We start from the raw sequence: 10,452 nt of genomic DNA, 5'->3' as shown, positions 1-10,452 counted from the left end.
ACTTCAAAAAGAAGCAGCTTCCTGAAATTTTTCTCATAGACCTTAAAACAAAAATAACAAAACACACTTCAGAGTTTAAAAAAACGACAAACCAACAAAAACCAAACAACAAAAAACCCCTACCCACAAGTGTGCGTGAGTATGTATAATATGGAAAAAGAAATAAATATGCTCTCCAAGGGCATGTTAAAAGCAGAAGTGTATAAAAACTAATTAAATATGTGTTCACTTTTGCGCCTTTTTTTTTTTTTTTTTTTTTTGATCTGTAGATCCCACCTCTGTTAACACATAAAACTCCTGGAGTACAAATTATATGTAGTGGGTGTTCATGTGGAAAATCTGTATGGCCAAAGCATCCTAACAACCCACAGTTCCTGCTGGGTGAGCTAAGAGTATGTCTTGAGGGAATGAGGGATTCAAAACTCCCCATGAAGGTGAGTGTAAATCTCTTCCTCCTGTCATGGTTTTAGCTTTGCTAGTGGTTTTAATTCCCAATTAAAACCATTCATTGGAATGAAATTAAAGTCTCAAGGTGCTGCTGCATGGTTCATTAACCCCAGGGTTTTTGATGGACTCTCTTCTTGCTATGGTTTCTATGGTTAGCTCTGTTCACTGGAGCGATCCTCAACCTGCTGCCAGTCTTGCCTGCATCCACAGCATAAAGGGAAGGTGCAGCCTGTGTCAGTTTGCAGAGGGAGCAATATCTCATGGCTTCTGAGTCATGCTCTTAAGTCCCAAGGGGTTTTTCTTGCATCACTTTCTCCTGGACCAAGCAATTTTTCAAAGCAACATTAAACTGGGAACATTAAACTTTGGATTTTTATTTGCTTTTTCAGTGTAGTAATGCATTGAAAGTGTTTCTGCATTATGTAATTACATATGTTGGTTGTTTTTTTTTAAAAAAAAAAAAAAGCTAGAAAATAGAACCCTGAGTGTTGTGGCGAATTTATCCCTTAAAAAATAGTACAGCCCATAAAAAGGAGATGGGATGGTGATTTGTTAAAATTAGTCTCCCCCTGAGCTTCTGGCAAAGGATTGCAAAGTGTAATTTATGCAGCCGACTTTCTAATCCATCAGGCTTCAATAATGTAGTAAAAATATATTCGTTATGTAGATACAGATGGCTGAGGTTTAGTACCTCTGTTGAATTTTCCAAAGGAAAAAAAAAATCCTTTTTGCTTCAGCAAGCTATGAAGGTCATCTTAAGGATGAAGTACAAAACAGGTATTGCAGTTTGATCAACTGATCCTTCGGGAGAAAGCTTTTGTCTTCAGGACCCAACAGAAAATGGCCACAAGCACCTTGAATGTCTACTGAAGACAATCCCCCCAGTCTGGCCTGGGATGCTGGAGTGTTGTTGCCTGCAGTCAGCTGGCCTCATGTCTTTGCTGTTGTAGGCTGTAAAACATAAACATCTGGCCTGCATAGGTGGACGTGGAGCAGAGCTGCTGCCAGGACTGCTCTACGGTTTGTGGGATTGTGCCTGACCTAATGAGGAGATGTATTACCTCACTGTGCTGGGCAGCCAGGTACCATCAGAAATTACAAACTCCAACCCATATAAGGCTTTTAACAATTCACAACAATGGCTTTGTGTCCTGCCCAGCATGGCTGAAATCGCTTTGGTGCACTCTAACTCTTCCAGGGCATAAAATCCCTGATAGCTGGTGCCAGGTTGCACTGCCAGATCCCACGGCTAATGGAGGGAAGGATCCCTTCAGCACCTCTCTGTGCTCTCCTTAGTGCAGTCTCAGAGGCTGAGCTGCTTCTTGGTTTGCTCACCTGCAGTGAGTCCACATGGCTGCCCAGAGCCCATCTGCCTGATAATGTGACAGCCACTGCCAGGGCAGTTTGCCCACATTATTGCAGGCTTGGGGCCATCTGGGGATGGACAGCATAACTCTGCAGAAAGCCCTTCCTATGGGGTAGGGGTGCCTTATGTCGTTGCTAGCAGCCGCTACACATGCCAAATAAAATTCCTCAGCAGAAGAAAACAGAAATTTATCACAGCAGACCAGATATTTATCTAGATATACAGTACTCTATCAGCCTCATGGAGGGCTTGTGGTGTGAAGTTTGTGAGGGGTTTCTGTTAGCTGAAAAAAGAGGCAAACTTGCACTCTGTGCAAGACGCCTGTTTTTGGAGCATTATCATTCGTTTAATTTAAAAATATTTAGCTTAGCCTCATGTTTTGCTTTCTGGAAATGGCTCAGCAATCTGACCATTACCCATGCAAACCTCCACAGAAGTAAAACTTGTGAACTACGAAGGCTCAAGGCTTTGCTCTGCACAGAGTAATTTGTGTTTGTGCTACCGAAGTCAGTAACACTGTCCATTTTCACATCTGCTGAGCATCCTGTCCACAAGTATTTGCAATAATCTGGCAGATATTTATTTATTAGAACAAGGTTATTTTTACTCCTCTTCATATCATCCAAGATACAGACTTCAAGAAGTGTTTCTCATTCTCTGTGTCTTAGTCCATGCTCACATGAGAGCTGTCTGTGAATGTGACCAGAGAATTGGGCTTCTGGCCAGTAAGGCTAATATTTTATAAAAGGACATATCAGGCAATGTAAACTGCCCTCACAAGGAAAGTTTACATGTCTGAAATGTCTAATGCTTTTTTAAACTTCTCCCTCCCCATGTACTGCCAACTTTCTCCAAGAGAATCAAACTTCCTAAGACATCCTTTCCGACTGTTACATATCTAGCCAGCAGACAGACAGTGTAGTTGCTGGCCTGTCTCAAATGGATATATCAGGTAATTATTAGTCTCTGTAAATAACTCACAATCAGCTAAAAAAATTTTGGTATAATTGTATGCTTGACAAATGAATACATTAAACTTTAATCTGCACTTTCATTAAACAAATGAATACATTAAACTCTCCTCTGCAGTTTAATAAGCAGCAGAGGAGCTAACACTCAATACATTATGAATTATTCTAAATCCTCTAATCCTGGAGTTAGTGAAGAATTCAATTTTCCTTTACTTCCCATATCCCACTCATTCTAAACCTGAACAAAACATCACACCCCAAGGTGATCATGACTGTGCTCCACTGGGAAACTGTGCTAAACGTGTATGCTGGATTTGCTTAATTCCACCTACATTTGTTGCCATTCTCAGATATAATTTTACTCCTCCTTTGGCTTGCACTACCTCTCCACTGGGGACTGGGGAGTTCCTTTAGAAATTAGCCCATGTTGCAGTTGGCAGATAAATGCTTTCTCTCTAGATTCATGGTTTGCTGTTTTTTTTACCATGTAGTAATATGTGCATGCCTGGGGACTCACAAAAGCTTGAGGCTTCTCTAAGTTTCTCTGCTCCTGTCACAAATGCACAGAATTTGAATGCTGGCTATATGTCTTTTAGTCTCATGCAACCTTCAGTGCCATACTGACTTTCACCTCAGTCTCATCTGGTTTAGGTGAGGGTTTTTTTGCTGCAACATCTCTGTGGTTCAAGTCACTGTTTAGTTTGCTCTGAAAAGCTGCACCGATTCCCACAATACTTTTGAAAGTTAAAACCCAGTGCCATGAAGGAGCTAAAATACAGAGGCTTGTGTTATAGCCAGGAAAAGAGCAGTCAACTCACAGAAGCAACTTCACAAGAGACAGATGCCTCTGGGAAGAGGACTAGGTGCTTGTTACTATATATGTGCATAGGCCTATGCCTGTGACTCTTTTCTTTGTCTCACTTTTTCTCATTGTATTTTCAAGAACTTACAGTACTCTTATTTTCAGTATTAGTGGCATATTTCTAAAACTTTATTACACAATATTTCATCAGGTGATAATCCCAGATGTGTTGTCCTGCAGGTTAATACTCCTTGCCTATGCAAACTTATCATTTTTTAAAAATATTATTTAAATAATACTGACACTGTTTTCCATAAAACAGTTTAATTGGAATTCCCTGGTTATGAAGTAATGTCATTCAAATCACAGTTGTCACAAACTTAACAATCAAATTTTGATCCAGTGTGTGACATTATGCTCTGCTAGTTTGTCGTAGGTATTAAATACAGAGTTTACGCATGAGATCATTCTTAAAAGAGGTCTGGATAGTGACAAGAGTAGTGCAGAAACACTACCCATAGTGAACATCAACAAATACTCCCAAGCCAAACTTGTACCATGGATTTAACAGTTGTTTGCACATAACGGTGTGTGTAATTTCAGACTGTTTTTGCTATGCCTTTTCTGTTTTAAACAATGGGTTTTTTAAAAGAAGTTCTCTACTATTAAAAGCAGACAGTAATGGATTGTCTATGGTATTTCTTTACTTGTTGACAATTCAGTGTCTTCTTGCTCACATATGAGTTTTGCGTCACGCAGAACTTGGTCTAAGAGCAGGCTGCCACCAGAAGCAGTCCTGCTCCCCCTCCAGTTCCTGTTGTGCCCAGCCTGGTTACGGTAAACAGCTGCTAAATGTCTGGTCAAGGCAGGAATTGGGTCAGTGCACAGATCCAACACCAGACTAAGCCCCCACAGCAGCAACTATCTGTGTGGGAACTGAGCAAGTTGGATTGATGGAGCTGTACTGATGCATAGGAGGACATCAGACGCTGCAGCCCCAAAGGAGGATGGGGAGGGAGCTGGCCTTCTCCCCTTGTGGCTGCCCACCATTACAGCACATCAACTTTCATGCACAGCTGTGCTCTATTTTCTTCCTCCTATGGAAATGATTCCCGTTTTCAAGGTTTTCTCATCCTCTGCACTATAAAGTCTTTAAATGAAATATATGCTCCAGTACGTTTTCAACCCAAGAACAGATATTCCATTTCTATAGGCAATTGCAAACTTTTTTATTTCTCAAGACTTCATTTCCCCTAAAAGCAGTACGCCTGAAGTTTTACCCATCTGTATTCCACATGAGTCAACTTTCTCTGCAAAATCTTTATTTTAGATTCAGATGTCACATTAATCAATGTAGTCATGTCCTGTTTGTAATAATAATCTCATCTAAATCCAACATAATATTCCAATCAGTGGAACTATCTAAGCTCTTGAGTTCTGATATTTTTTCCTTTCCTTAGCTGAAATTTCCTTTATATGGAATATATGCACTTTGGATTGGTTTTGGGTATAGTCTTTTCCTTTTCACAGACTGCTGTAAAAATTTCTGCTTTCCTTGCAGACAGATAAGTTTTTCCCAACAGCTGGACACTCTGCATTTCTCCCATGTGTGCTCCTTATCTCCTGCAAGGCTGGGCTGTTCACAGACTTTGTAGAATAAGCACACTCAATTGCCTGTGCTACTTGCTGTCTGAGGGTCTTCCCACCAAGATCTGATGGGATCTGATAGGTACAATGTGTACATCTAATTAATCTTTATGTTTCTTATAAGTTTAAATCCAGCAAGTTTTTAAAAAGTTTGGGATTTCTGACCCCCATTTAAAACAGTGATGTGACTAAAAGACTTTGTAAGCAATCCAGAGGAAAGTGTTTGACTGCACAACTGACATCCTTTGATTCTCTGTAAAGTTATAGCTACTAAATGTCTCTCTAATGTCTAAGAGATAGAAAAAAAAAACAAAACTATGCTACTTCATGCTTTTTTGTTTGTGTGTGGTTGTGGGGTGTTTTGTTTTAGGGTGGATTTTTTTTTAACTCATTGTCATGAAAATTGTCATGAAAAGACTGTCTCACTACACCAAAGACATTGAGGTGCTGGAGTGCGTTCAGGGAAGGGCAACAGAGCTGGTGAAGTCATATGAATAAAAGGAGGCTCAGGAGGGTTCTTAGCACTCCCTACAACTACATGAAAGGAGGCTGTAGTGAGGTAGGGTTTGATCTCTTTTCTCAGAGATAAAGGGTAAGACAAGAGGAAATGACCTCATGTTGTGCCATGGGATGTTTAGATTGGATATTGGGAAAACCTTCTTCACTGAAAATGTTGTTAAATGTTGGAATGGACTGCCCAGGGAAATGAGTGAAGTCACCATCCCTGGAGGTATTTATAGATGCGGCACGTGGGGACGTGGGTTAGTGGTGGAGATGACAGTGTTAGCTTTATGGTTGAACTCAGTGATCACAGAATCTCTGAATGGGTTAGGTTGGAAAGGGCCACAGTGGTCATCTGGTCCAACCTCCCTGGTCAAACAGGGTCATCCTAGAGCAAATGGCACAAGATTGCATCCAGACAGTTCTTGAATATCTCCATATTTGTTGAGGGAGACTCCACAAACTCTGAGCAAGTTATTCCAGTGCTTGGTCACACACAGTAAAGAAGTTCTTCCTGATATTCAGGTGGTACTTCCTGTGCATCAGTTTCTGCTCATTGCCTCATGTCCTATTGCTTGGTCTTTCCCAACCTAAACGATTCTAGAATTTCACTTGTTACATTTCTGAAAAGTTCAGGACACAGAGGAGTCCATGTTCCCAAGGTTAGGTACCAGCTAACGAGAAGTGAGCACCAGAACTTACAACTTAGAGGGGTTGTTGGTGAAACTAAGAAGCATTAGAAGAAAGTGCTTGAAATGGAAAGAAAGCAGAGCATGTCCGCCTTTGAAGGCCCCAAGTCAAAGCCCTGTATGACTAAACTCGTTCTTCTACACTGCTGCATTTCAGCCCAAGCTTTAAAGGTTGGATAGCCTTACAACTTCTAAAATAACCTGGTAGCTCTGCTATTGATTTGTGCAGGCAAAAAGCCAAAATTTGGCTTATGTTTGTCTCTAAACTTGCAGCCATGTGATTATCTTTCTAGGAATGGCTGTCACAGCTTTTCTTAAGAACCAAATAAAAGTGAAGCAAACATTTCATTGTTCAGCTCTCTGTACCAGCCCTCACATGGCTGATGCCCATGTCTATTAAAATACGTTATGACTTTAAAAAGTGATTTGAAACTAATAAAAATAGGGATAGTTTCCATAAAATGGTGCTCTCTTGCTTTTCCACTGAACAAACCCAAAAATACTTTGGCTCATGTTAGATAACACAGTGGAAGAGAAAATGCTTTTTCTTTGATCCATAGAGTTTGGACTGCGATGTAAACCAGATGGGAAAATCCCAGCAGAGATTTTTCCCTTCTTTTGACCATTGAGAGCCATCAGTCCAATCACGTGAGCTCAGAGAGCCCTTGAACAGCTCTAGCATATTTACAAAATGAGCTGGACCGAGAATTTTATTGTTTGAACACAGTGGCTGTATGGAAACAATTTAACGATATACCTATCATATTGTCTAAGGAAAGACTGAATCGTATAAGAGACCTTTCAGTCTAACATGAATCTGAGACAGAGTGACTGGGGCCAGGAAATCAGGAAATTTGTGGAATTCATAGTTGGACATTCCTAATTTTTAGTTGTCTTAAACACTGTAGGCAGCTCAGGGCCTCAGTGTCTGCTGTACTTTGTAATTTTTTTCTTAGCCTACTGCAAGCAATTTAATTAAATGTGTATTAAATTGATCTCAGTTTTACCGAGTCAGTTTCAAAAGAACATTAAACAAATTGTAAACTGAAGTGGAACAATCCTGAAATACAATAAGCTTGTAACAGGCTATTCATCAGATACAACTGTTCCACCTTTAGGTTTTATGTGCTGAATATATTTAATACAGATACATATTTGCTGCAGGAAAAAAATACTGTTAGGGAAGCAAAAACATACTGATATGTAAACAGGCTATGTAAATACTTTAATCACTTAATGAGCATTCTTTGAAATGTCTCTCTTTAAGGCTGATGTACACTGGCATTTACTTTACACTTTGGTTATTTAGCTACACTGTTACTACACTGATGCTAAAATCTGTAGTAGTGTTCTAATGGTAATTTTCCAATCAACAATGAAAGGCAAAGTCTCACATTGCTTTGGTTGTGTCCAGGGTCTCCCTCTTCTACCACACTCCTTCCCCCCATCAAACACCGACATTCTACAGAATGGCCCATCACAAGACCCACAAGGAAAGTTTAAGAAAGATAATTTTATTTAAAACTTTTATATAAAACGGTACTTGCTCCAAAGCTGTTGATGCCTGGTCTGTCTCTGCTGTAGCTGTCTTAGCCACATTCATAATTTTCTGTCTGAAGATTAAGCAGTAATGATATTGGCTCCGTTTCAGTGGCAGGTACAGATTTCTCTTGGCCTCCATAGAGATCAGCAAAGACACCAAAGCCACCAAAGGCAGAGAGACTATAGGTTTATGTTGCTGCAACTCCACTGTTTTTAATGGTTTCATTGCCATACTGGCATGAGCCAGTGTTGGAAAAGATTCAAGGCCAGACACAATTCTGAGTAGCGAAAATACTTCAATCAAACAAATTCTGTGGTAGGGCTGTTTGTTGGCAGCACACAGACTTCAGATCTCGGAGTGGTGATCACAGGCAGGCAGATGTATTGCATTATAGAAACTGCTGTGCTTGGCACTTCAGGGTGGCGTCTTTTGTCTTTGCAGGAAGAAAGAAATCTTGACTTTGATAAAGCTTTCTGATTCGCATTCTGTAGAAAGCTTGTTCACCTGGATTGACTGCTGCATGCTTGGGTGTTAAACCTGTCAGTGCAGGGAGAGCTGCATTCCCTCGTACAAGCACACTAGAGAACTCATCTGCCTTTAAAGTGATCTTGCAATTTATTTTGGAGACTCATTTGATTACAAGAACACAAGTGTTCTTAATGCTGCCATTCTTAGCTCTTCAAAGTTCTTGTTAGGGTGTGGATTACAGAATTTGACCTTTTTCATTAAGAAATGAAAATTGCCCTGCCTAGATCCTAATAGATATTTAAGTTATCAGTCTGTGTCTCAGTAGACCCTGTTCTGCTTAAGTAGATGCAAATGACCCTCTAGCAGGTGCCTTAGTGATCCAGTACAACCAACATTTGCATACCTATTTTGGGCTGAGTTACTGCGTCGTGACTGCTCTTGTCCTTGCAAGCAAGTTACTGTTTTAAAGATGCTGCATAGGAATGCAGGACTTGGTTCTTAAATTGTGCCAGCCAACTGGTTTATTAGCTTGAGCAAGCACTTTAGCAACTTGTTCAGTTACTTGGAACCCAAAAGCTGGAGACTGGAATAGAGAAGCTTTCCAGAGGAAACCATGGATAAAGCTTCAAGCTTCAGAGAGAATTTTAGGTTCATATTTGTTATAGAACTTATGAGTGATACCCCAACCCACTGAATGAGAAGGCAACTACATTGTGTCTAGTTTTAAAAAAGATATATGTTCATGTGTATTCTTGGTAAGACAAAGTTAGTTTTGAACAATAAGAAAGGATTCAGAATAAGGATAATTTCAATTTTGTTACCACGAGGCCAAATTAAAAATTGAGAAGTGCTTTGCCCAGCTGTTTAAATGAAAAAAATGTTAGGATTGTCAGTAGTTTTTCCATGCCAGGATTATACAGAATCTCAGTTTGTTGGTTTATTTTTTTCTCTTGCAAAATCCAGGTATTCCCAGGTTTGCTATGAAGAAAACCAGGTAGCAGTTCAACTGCACCAAAAGAACAACTTTAAGCAGTGCAACTGGACTGCCAAAGAGGACAAAGAGAGGGGACAAATGTGCAGCATGGCCAAAACATGTAAGGTTTCTCATGCTCTCTCATATTTTCTTTTTTTTTTTTTTTCCTGAAAATGTTTCATTCTGTTGTTCCCCCACTCTTCCTGTTCAGACCTGTGTAATTTAAACCCTGCTGCAGACCAGGTTTGGTACTTAGCATAGTTATGAACATCATGATTAGACAGTGTTTTTAAGGTCTGTCTAAAAGCCTTTTGTGGCTTTTCTCCTCAGTGTTACAAAGTTGTAGTCCATGACAGTCCATTGGAGACTGAGGTTTTTGCCCAAGTCCCAGACTATATTGCAGTGCCACCCAGGGAGTCTTTGAGATTAGTCACCACATCTTTTCTACTTTCTTTCTTTTAACACCAAGTCCCTTAAGCTGTAGTTTATTTCTTACGCTTCCCACTGCTGCAGTTTCTGGGCACCAAATTCAGTGCCCAGATGATTATGAGAGAACAGCATAATGAGGAGTGGTGGTCACTGCAAGCTCCTCTCCATTGCGTTTTGGTTTGCCCACTTGTTCAGGTGAGGATAAAGGCAATAGAGTATGGAAAAGAGACATGGATTCTGCTTCCATCTGTCACCAAAACATCACATGGTTTTGGGGAAGTCACCCCACTCTCTGCCCTGCCCTCTTATTGCTTACAAAATGGGAGTGCTGGGCTCCATTTTCCTTTGGGGGTGTATTAAAACCAAAGACACTGGTTTCTCTATGAGGGCCCTGGATGAACAGATTTTCTGCTTTGCACTGTGGAATATGATGGTCTTAAACAGTTCTGCTTATTAAGAAAAAATGAAAACAGGAAAGAAAGGTAAGAGGAGGTCACACTTCACAGCAGCCTTCTCCACTGAATTGTCTGCTCTCCAAGGTTTACCTCCAGCACACTGCAGCTACTTATAGAAAAGATCCTGCTGATGTAATTTGAAAATCTTCTTTTGAAACAAC

The 10,452-nt window shown here is 40.3% G+C and overlaps 1 long non-coding RNA gene across 1 annotated transcript; it reads left to right on the top strand.

Moving 5' to 3' along the window:
• The first annotated feature begins 334 nt into the window (after positions 1-334).
• On the top strand, positions 335-9,551 carry LOC114055667. Its single transcript, XR_003570795.1, has 3 exons — positions 335-381; positions 5,148-5,315; positions 9,398-9,551. It is a non-coding gene; the product is annotated as an uncharacterized LOC114055667 (long non-coding RNA).
• Positions 9,552-10,452: the final 901 nt, after the last annotated feature.

Source organism: Empidonax traillii, unplaced genomic scaffold (assembly GCF_003031625.1).
Source record: "Empidonax traillii isolate 1590-97213 ecotype Southwest subspecies unplaced genomic scaffold, ASM303162v1 scaffold64:size1360303, whole genome shotgun sequence".
NCBI classification, from domain to species: Eukaryota; Metazoa; Chordata; class Aves; order Passeriformes; family Tyrannidae; genus Empidonax; species Empidonax traillii.
The sequence above is the reverse complement of the archived record's forward strand: the minus strand, read 5'-3'. Positions and strand labels throughout refer to the sequence as shown.